The sequence below is a fragment of the Ammospiza caudacuta genome, chromosome 1, assembly GCF_027887145.1.
Source record: "Ammospiza caudacuta isolate bAmmCau1 chromosome 1, bAmmCau1.pri, whole genome shotgun sequence".
NCBI classification, from domain to species: domain Eukaryota; kingdom Metazoa; phylum Chordata; class Aves; order Passeriformes; family Passerellidae; genus Ammospiza; species Ammospiza caudacuta.
In genome coordinates, this window is record NC_080593.1 from 138,588,381 (window position 1) to 138,598,056 (window position 9,676).

Sequence of the window (9,676 nt, forward strand, 5' to 3'; positions counted from 1 at the left end):
ACAGCCACAGCAGAAATGCATTTTTTTTCCACAATGCGCTGTCATCTTTGCTGCTCAAATGCCTGCTTATGCACTCTTATTAGGTGGAAGAGATTGATTTCATGACTCATTCCTGGAACTTCCTATCTTCATTGGAACTGTAAAATGTTGCTCTTTAATGTTTTTTAAAGTTGATGCCACATACTGGACCTGAAAATGTTTTTGTCCAGCAAGGCTGGTTTGAGAAGAGACTCAGGTCCAAGGATGTGTAGTATGGACCCAGGGCATTTGCAGAAATCTTACAAAACAGAAGTACCACATTTCTTGTCACCCCACCAAGGAGCAACTTTATTCTGCTGCCAAGAGGGTGTAAGGGAGGAAAATGAAGGTGGCCTTTCCAGCTGGCCACCCCAGAACCTGACACAGCCATATAACTCACACCCAGTGAGAGATTCTCCTGGCTCCCCATCCCATAAGTGTCACCATTATTGCAATGTCTCTGTAAGCATCTAAACTTATCTTTCCTTCAGAAATTACCAAATAGCAACATCCTTTTGCAGACTCAGGATATCAGAAAAATAAACCTGACCTGGAACCTGATTTGCAGTGGATCTCAGCTTTTCTAGGGTGCTAAGCCAAAGTATCAAGTCTAAGCACCTTCAATTAAGGAAAATTTAAAATCCACTTCAGAAGATTACAGGTAAAGCCAGTTTCTGTTTCAAATCACTGTAGGCATGTAACTTTTATTAGTGAGATAGATGAGCTTCCATCATTTTGCAAGAGGATCTTGAGCCTCAGGTGCATACCAGCAAAACAAAGCCATAGATCATTCACAGCATTTAATCTAGACTTCTGTTTTGTGTTTATTATTGTCAGTACTGATGGCTGTGCTTCTCAGGAGACAGGCTGTGAGGCAGGATAGAAAGAAATCCCTTCTGAGCTATCCACAAAGACTTGGGTTTCCTCTTTATCAGACTCTGAAACTCATTAAGAGACAGACAGCAGCTGTCTGTGGAAGTTCTGTTTCAGAAAAATTATTCAGATCATCTCAATAAATTCATCTCAGGCTTTCAATAATAATGCAGTTTGTTTCTGAGCCTACATTAAAAATGCCACAAATCCAATCATACCAGTTTTAATGACCCTAGTCAAGGACATTTCTCAAGATTTTCATCCAATACAGACACGTGAGGCATCACACTGGCTTTTGCAATTGAAAGCCCTTTGTCATTATTATCCAAAATCTCCATTAGTAAAAAAGCATATCCTTGATCCCATTTCAACTTTAATCAGCTACACTTTAAACACGAAGAAAACCCAATCCCTCTCATCGTGTCAGTATGGGAGCAGATACTGACAGCTTAAATGTACAGAGGAAAAATCAGTGCATCTATTAATTGAAAATGCCACTGAAGTAGATCATTTTTATGAGCCATGAGACATCTTGAGGATCATCTGCAAAGAGTTTCTCTACCTTTCTCTGGCATCAGCATTAGTAGCTCTGTACTGCATCACCGGCAACCTGGGGATCCAGGCATTTGTGATTTCTGGGGCTTGGTTATTACAGTTTTCACATTTGTAGTGAGAATATGCTTTTTCCACCCAGTGAAGCTCCAGTGCCTTCCAGCCATCTGTCATTTTGGGATCCAAGGCTGGAAGCAAGACAGATTTCAAGAAAATCCACTTTCCTCTTCTTGTGAACCCATCAATGCAGTAACCCATTATAAGTGAGTGTCAAAAGGAAAATATCTACCCCGATTTCGATCCAATTTAAAAAATCATTAAAAGGATGTTAATTTTCAATAATTTAAAATATTAAATTTTTAAACATCAATATTTTTATTTTGGGTTTGCTGCCAATTTTTCAAAAGAATGGAGACTTTTGACAGTAACTGACTGAGGGGTAAAAGTCATCTGCAATGTTTTAGATGGATATTTTAGATTGCACAAAGTCATTGAGGAGAAAAAGATTTTTGAGGACCTTGCCAAAGAAATTCAAACTTGCATTGGGAGTGAGGATCTAGCAGGAACAGGGTACTACTCTGGGTTATACACCTTTCCTTCCAACAGTAAAAGTATATGCTGCTACCAAATCAAGTAGAAATCCTTCTGCAGAGCCTGGAGCTTCAGGCCAGGACACCTACTCCTCACATGAGCAGAGTTTCCAGAGCATGCAGAGTTTCTCCTGGTGAAGCCAGTGGTGGTATGAGACAGCCCCTCGCAAGACAGGAGTCTCTGGAGGAGCTCAAGGCCTTGCTATGGGTGGTGAGAGAGCCCAGGGTGCCCAGGCTGGGCAGGGAGCACTGGGAAATAGATGGAGGAGATAGGGAGGAATCTAGAACCAGCATGGGAATCCCGAAGGATTCACACCACAAACATGACTCTTGCACAGCTACAAACTTCCTCTGGCCCATGCAAGGCCTCCTGAAGGTTTTTTCCTCCAAGCTGTGATATGAATATGGGTCTAATCTGTACAGTGGGATGGGGGAAGGAGGGAAAGCAACCTTTAGCATTTTTTGTCCTTTTTATCTTATTTATTCAAACTTTTATCTTGATCTCACTTTCTTAGGCCAACATTTCACAAGTGCTCAGAATTATCTTCCCAGTGTATCAGGTCTCAAGGATGAACCCCCATTGTACAAATAACCCAGCTGTCATTAAGTTCCTTGGAGGGACCAGGCCTTCAGAAGTAAATAGCACCAAGAAATGTTGTTTTGATACAAAGCTACTCCGCTTTTCTGGGAGTATGGCAAGGTATTTTGCTGTCTGAGTATCCCAAAAGGCCTGTCCAGGAGAAGCACAGCCAAACCTTAGAAGTTCTTCATTCTGTAGCTGAAAAGAAAAAGACAGTGCAGTTGAAAAACTAATGCCAATGTCATCTCAAATGTTACTGTCAAAGACTGTGTCAGCTTTTGTTATAAAAATATATTATCTTTCTCTGAACACCTAGTGGTTTTCTGTCTCTTTTCCACTGCAATTGCAAAGGGCTTCTGCTTGGTTTTATTTTTATGATGTCTGAAGCTGGTTGGGGAATTAAGCCTGTAATTGTATTGCTAACAAGTATTTCTTAGATACATTTATTTTTCCTTGGGGAAAGAGACTGTTAGGAAGAGAGTACACATATTTCGGCAGCAAAAGAGACAGCTATGACATTTGGCTCCTAAGTTACTACCTGGATATCATTTTAATTGTTTTCTTCTACTCATAAAATATAGTAACTTTACTGCATTAGTTCCTTTATTACACTTCCAACATACATTTCATTGTCATGCTCTTCCTAAGTATATTTGGGTCACGAAGATACATTACAATACATTGAGGGCCAGTTTGTTAAAAACACAAGGAGTCCTGCATTATTTCTCACCGGTGCAAAACTAATTGGTTTTTCTCAGCTGCTGCATATATATTTATTTTCCATTTTATCATCTTTATAATTGCAGTTTGAATTAGGAAAAGGACAGAACAACCTGGTAAAAGCAGTTGCAGGGACAATTTGTGTTGTGCTTCCCAGCAATCAGGATTTCTCAAGCCTGTTGAATTGCAGTGGGTGCTGAAACAGTGCTCACGTCCCTCTTGCCTGGGCCATACTGGCCATTGCTCAAACACTTTTTCTTTTTCCAAGACTTCTGAAATTTTCCTTGCAATAATGTGTATTTCTGGGAAGAAGAAAGACAGGGCTCACAATTCAAATGTTCAAGAACACTGAAACTTTGAAGAAATGAGATGTTTTTTGCCTACCCCCTTTCCAGTTTCTGAGTATGTACAATGCACTCAGGGCCCAGGGCCAGGACAGCTGAGCTGCAGTGTGAGGGCTCCCCAGGCACACCTGAGCCATGGCACGGGGATGGCACACCTGAAAATTCCTGCTGGGAGGCAGGTAGCCCTCTTTGCTTTGTCTCCTGAAATTGCTACTGGGTAAGATTTTCTTTGCAGCCACATATTTCCTCTCTCTTTTCTGCTAAAGAAAAACTGAAAAGTCCAGTATAAGTTCAGGGCTGGGATTTCAAAGACTGGCACTCTTGCCCTGCATGGTGGCAAGCAGCAATGTACCCATGAGGAAAGGGATCCAAATGGGACACACAGGCTGTCTTTCAAGGCAGAGAACACACAGGGATTCTGCGTCTGGGATCTCAGAGGGCAGCACATCTGTGATCCCCAGGCAGTGGCCGCCTGCACTCCCAGAAAACTTGAAGGGACATCAGCCTTGCAGCCTGAAGCTAACCCTGTGGAAAGAGTTGAAACACTTCTAGTTTAGGGAAGCAAAGCACACTAGATAAGCTATAACTTTAATGGCATTTTCCACACATGCATACCTTTGAGCTGCCTACCATAAGTCTGTTTCCTGCCTGGATTCTCTGGATACCTTTTATGTGGTGCATATGAAGCATCTGGAAATTAAATGAAGAGTTAAATAATGGTTCTCTTGTGTATGGAGCACAGTAAAAATTACGCAGAGAGTTTTTATAACTTTTTTAATATAATAAATTTAAAGAGACTGAAAGCTGGTTTTATGATATGAGATTTCCAGATTGCTCCCAAGTCAGTAACAAGCTATTCATAATCTTTTATTATAGCATTGTCATGATGACTGTAATCAAGTCCCTGAGCTACCTGATGATATCAGGGGTAGCATCAAGCTGGTGAATATGGATAAGTTTGCATTTAATATAATGTTTAAAGACTCTGGCTCCTGCTTTTTTCTAATATTAAAACTCTGTTGATAAATTTGGATCTCGTTTTCTCTTTAAAAGTATTTGGGTCTTGTAGGTTTCTGTAAGATACTGATGTATGAGCTGATTTGGTAAAATACAAGTTTGTGTCCCTACTGGAACAAACTTCTTTGCCAGCCTTCCTCTACTGTCCCCCACTGTCTGGGGTTTTCAAACACAAATAAAAATTTGATCTAAGCAAAATCTGTTAGGAAGGCATCTAAGTAAGAGCATGCTGATTATTACAAAGGCTGGTGGCACTCACCTGCTAGGCTTTTTGGCTTTTTCTGGCATATCAATACTAGAACACTGCAGCATCAGCTGGACTCCAATTCCTGCAGAGCATCTGGGCTGACCTCATACCAAGGGCTGAATCAGAGGATTTGCTTTGATGCCCTGTTTGTGTGTTTCAACATTCTGGGGTGCCATCTGTAAAAACAGGCCTTCTGTTAGGGTTTGCACACAAATTAATTGCTCCAGGTCATCTTGTGCTAGTGCTGTACAGACAGCAGCGTGTTATAGACATGAGATTTGCATTTGGAAAATGTAAATATTCTCCTCTTGCTAGCACCCAAATCAGAAGAACCGTTTCCCCTTTTCAGCCCCATGGCTGGGCAGCCCATTCATTTCCAGCTTACACAGCCTTCTCTTTAAGCCTGCAGTGATGGATATTCCTCATGCAGTCTATTTCTGTGCTTAATTACTTTTGCTATTAGCAAGCTTTTCCAAATGCCTAACTTAAACCTCACTGTAATTTAAGCCTTTATTTCATAATGGAGAATTAATTCCTTCCCTTCCTATAGCTACCTTTTATATGTTAGAAGCTGCAGTCATGCCTCTCTTTTTTCTTTTAGCAAGCAGCTCCAGTTCCTTTGGGCTGTTGTTTTGGACTGTTCTGCCCTGGACACTCACCAGAGGCTGGATTGCTTCTGAGCATCAGTAGCTGGGCACAAGTTCCAGCTGGGGCCATGCCAGTGCTGAAAGAAGAAAGATTTCCACCACGTCTCACATAGACAAAATCCTGCTTATAAAACTCAAGACAATGGACACTTCTCTGGAAACAGTATAATGTTACTTACCTTGTTACATCTTGTGATTTACTAAGTGCCCTTTCTACCCAGACAGGTCTTCTCCTTTCATACTGGTGCTTATTCTGTTTTGGCTATTGCATATTTGAGGAGACAATTGCCACTACCTGTGTATAAATACTTTTCACTCAATCTATTTTCACCTTCTATTTTTTTTTTTTTGTTTTAATTTTTTATTCAATTTGTGAAAAGTATTCTGAATTCCAATCCTATTTTTCAGTCCTTCAGGGAACACTTTCCAGACTGGGGTCATCTGAAAAATTAATAAACACATCCTCTGTGTCTCTGTTCTTAGCAATAATGAAAATCCTGAATGATGCTGGTGAAGGACAGACCACAATGAAACCCTGGCTTAATGAATTTAAGTGCATGTGTACACAATGTGCAATTGATTTAGCACAGAACTCACAGATGGGGATGCCTACCTGTGGTCACTATGGTGATGCTGTAATATAGAGCTGCAAGTCCAACAGAAGGAATGATAGCACATTGCAATAAAAAGGTTACCTTTATTTTCTAACAGGAGTCTAAATGCTTTCCTGGAACCATGTTTTGACTAGGATAATAGATGGTGTCCTGGAAAAAGGCCTGAGGACTTAATTTTTAACACCTGTGCCCAAGAAAATGGGGGAATATTGGTCTGCATCTGTTATTTTTCTGAGAGTTTGCCATTCACATTTGTCACATGGAAAGAATCAGATCAAGGCCTTGAGAGGGGGTTAATTGTGGAGATTTGGTGCTGCAGTTCCACACCAGTAACCTGCTGAGTGCTGAGTACATGTTTCTGCTCGTGTGGCTCTGCAGGACCCTCTTTGTATCAGGCTTCCTTCTCCCTGAAACTCACAGGACTCCTCACTTTATATACATGGTATGCAAAGAATTTGATTTGTTTCAAAAGAATTGCACTTTAAAATGAGATCAAGAATCCTTTATTTATTTTTATATATCATGAATTAGGCAAAATAAAGGAAAACATCTCATATGCACTCAAGAACTTTTTCTGTTGAAAGAGGTAAAAGAAAACAAATGAGAAATTCCTGTGAAAAGGTTTGTTTTACTTTAGAAAAAAAGTGTTTCAGAAAAACGTTCAAGTGGTTCTATGCAATGTCATGTCATCTGCCTCTGAAACCCCTGTAATGACTTTGGCTGTTCTTGATCAGCAAACAACATATAATGGCTTAGTACATGAAGGGCAGCAGTGTCAAAATCAAAGAGCAATCACCTTTGGAAGGCATCCAAAGGAATAGGAGGGAGTTCAGCTGAGGGCCACCAAGATGCTCAGGGTGGGAGCACTCGCCCTGTAAGGATGTGAGGACAGGCTCATCCCAAGGAAGAGACAACTTGGGATATACCTAAAAGTAGCTCCTGATGCCCTCAAGTTCATCAAAGAGATGAAACTTTGCACAGCTGGGTGCCTTGTGGGAGGATGAGAGATAATAACCATAAAATGAAAAAAAAAGAAAGAGAAATTCAGTCTGGATATGAGCAGGAGGACAGGGCAGAGAGATCCTTAGGTTCCTTCCAGCATGAACTTTTCATGATCCTGTGAGCTGTACACTGCCCAAGACATGGCTGTGATTTTAACTTCCACTTAGGATCTCCTCATTCCTTTTGGTCGGGATCGCATGGAGTCAAATACATTACTGAGTGTTTTTCATGGTGTAAATTGTCTGAGCAGCAACCACTGAGGCAACACTGGTTGCAATGTAAAAGTAAACAGCCTGCTTTGAGAGAGAGAAATACATCATGCAGTTTGAGGAAACATCTGCAATTAAAATAATCACTGTGCTGGAACATGGCACTTACTCAGGAAGAGCCATAGGTAGGGAAAAACAATTGTAATACATCATTTTCCTAGCACCCAATCTACAGCAGTTCTACACCACAGATCTGCAGTTTAAAACTTTTGAGTGCAGTGAAAGATTATTTATCTGATCTATATGGTACAGTTCAAATGTCTTGTGATAAAAATGAGCTATTGATCTGAGGAGATTCTAATTTAGATCTGCTCACTTAAAAAGAGTAATAAACTGAAACAGTCTGGAAAGCTTATGTTTCAAATGACTTATCAAGGAGTCAAAAAATTTAGTAGCCTGAGCCAGCAATAACTTTAACAGTAGCCAGAATCCCAGATTTTACTAAGGCAAGTTTTCCTGAATTATTCACAGAAGTATGTGGATAACAGTTCTTTGTGGTTCACTGATGTCAAGAGAGATGCTCAACTGTAGTAGATCTTACGAAAATACATGAAAAGTAAAATACATTCTGGAGAGTTCAAAATGTAACTGTAGCAGTGATAGCAAGTAATAGCTTTTCAAGCATAAAGTGTTAGTAAAGTATGAAGAGATCAGCCCCATTTTCCAATAGATTTTGCACTGCTGAAACTTGAGCTTTTGCCAAGGATTTGGTGAGATTTTGTTGCTGAAAATCTGACCAAATAGGTACTTTGGCCATCCAGTTCTCACATCACACTTTGTTTTTACCTGTCTGGCCTGTATAGCTATGTTTTTTCAATGAAGTTTATGAAATGAGTATGAATTTAGTGTAATCAAACACTCTAAAGGTGAATGTAGTAATTGCTGTAAGATTGCACTCAATTTTCAATAACTCACACAGGCTGTATCCTACACAGTTGTGTGTGCTGTGCCATACCCCCATTAGCAATCTGGATAACAAAAAAGCACAGATGTCCTCAAATGTGAAAATAATGAACAAATGGGAACTAATGAGAGTGTTAGAATTTAAAACAATACTTTGGAGAAGTGATCTGAAGTCAGGAAGATGAAGAGTGGCATAGCCAAGAGCAAAAACTACTACACTTGGAAAGGAAAAAAATTTAAAAGGAAAAACAACTGGGCAGCAACATAGCAGAAAAGATAGCTAGAGGGAGTTGTAATGTAAACATAAATTATGCCATGCTGTTGCCAGAAAGGCACCTTAAAACTTGGAAAAGGGACAGTAGCTCTCCTCTCATCAGCACTTCTGAACCTTGACAAGGAGTGCCATGTCCTGGTTTAGATGTCACACATTCAGAGATAAAGACCTTTGGCTTGATGTTAAGAAAAGCAGCACTTTGAAAATATTTTCTGTAGAGCATGACTGAAATAGAATAGGTTTGACTTAGATTAGCCGACTGGTAGAGAGGCAGAAGAAAGGTGATTTTGCAGAGGGTGTGCAGAGAACAAGGACAAGCAGCAGATTAGGACAATGTGCAGCAAAAGAGAAAGCTGAGCAAGAAACTGTCTAGTTAGAGGAATAGTTATTCAATGGAACAGGTAACCAAGGGCACAAACCTTCCATCACCAAAAGTTTTGAGAAGAGTTTAAAACTGGTATTAATTTCCCCTTCAAAATGCACCCTACCAGGGGAGACATGCCCTCCTAGCTCTTAAGTAGAGTCTCATTAGTAAGAGGAGTCCCAAGCAAGATGGCAGAGAAGATTGCAAGAGATCTTACCCACAGTTACAAAGATGGACTCCTGAGATATGAAGGATACATGTTTAATTATCCATGATAAGATTTTATTCAATTCCCCCTGTTGGGAGACTGTTTAATCACCACATGATACCTATAAGCTGGCAGAAAATATTTCTTACAGATCCCACTTCCAGTAAAGTAAATAAATATGCACTAGCACAAGACCTGAAGTTCAAAACAGGAGTATCAGGAGTAAGAAGGAGGCTATCTTTGCTTTCTGTGAAAAGGACAGCTGCTCAAACAGAGGTGAAATCATGTTTCTTTTTCTTTGTGTTGTGTTGGGGGCTGCGCTATGCAAGTTCTACCAGTGCCCCAGGAGCATTGCACCACTGTTACAGGGACGCTCACGGAGCACTTGTTGAAACTAAACAGATTTGAGGCGTTGTTTCCATGGGGTAATGCTCCAATCCCTCAAACAGCATGG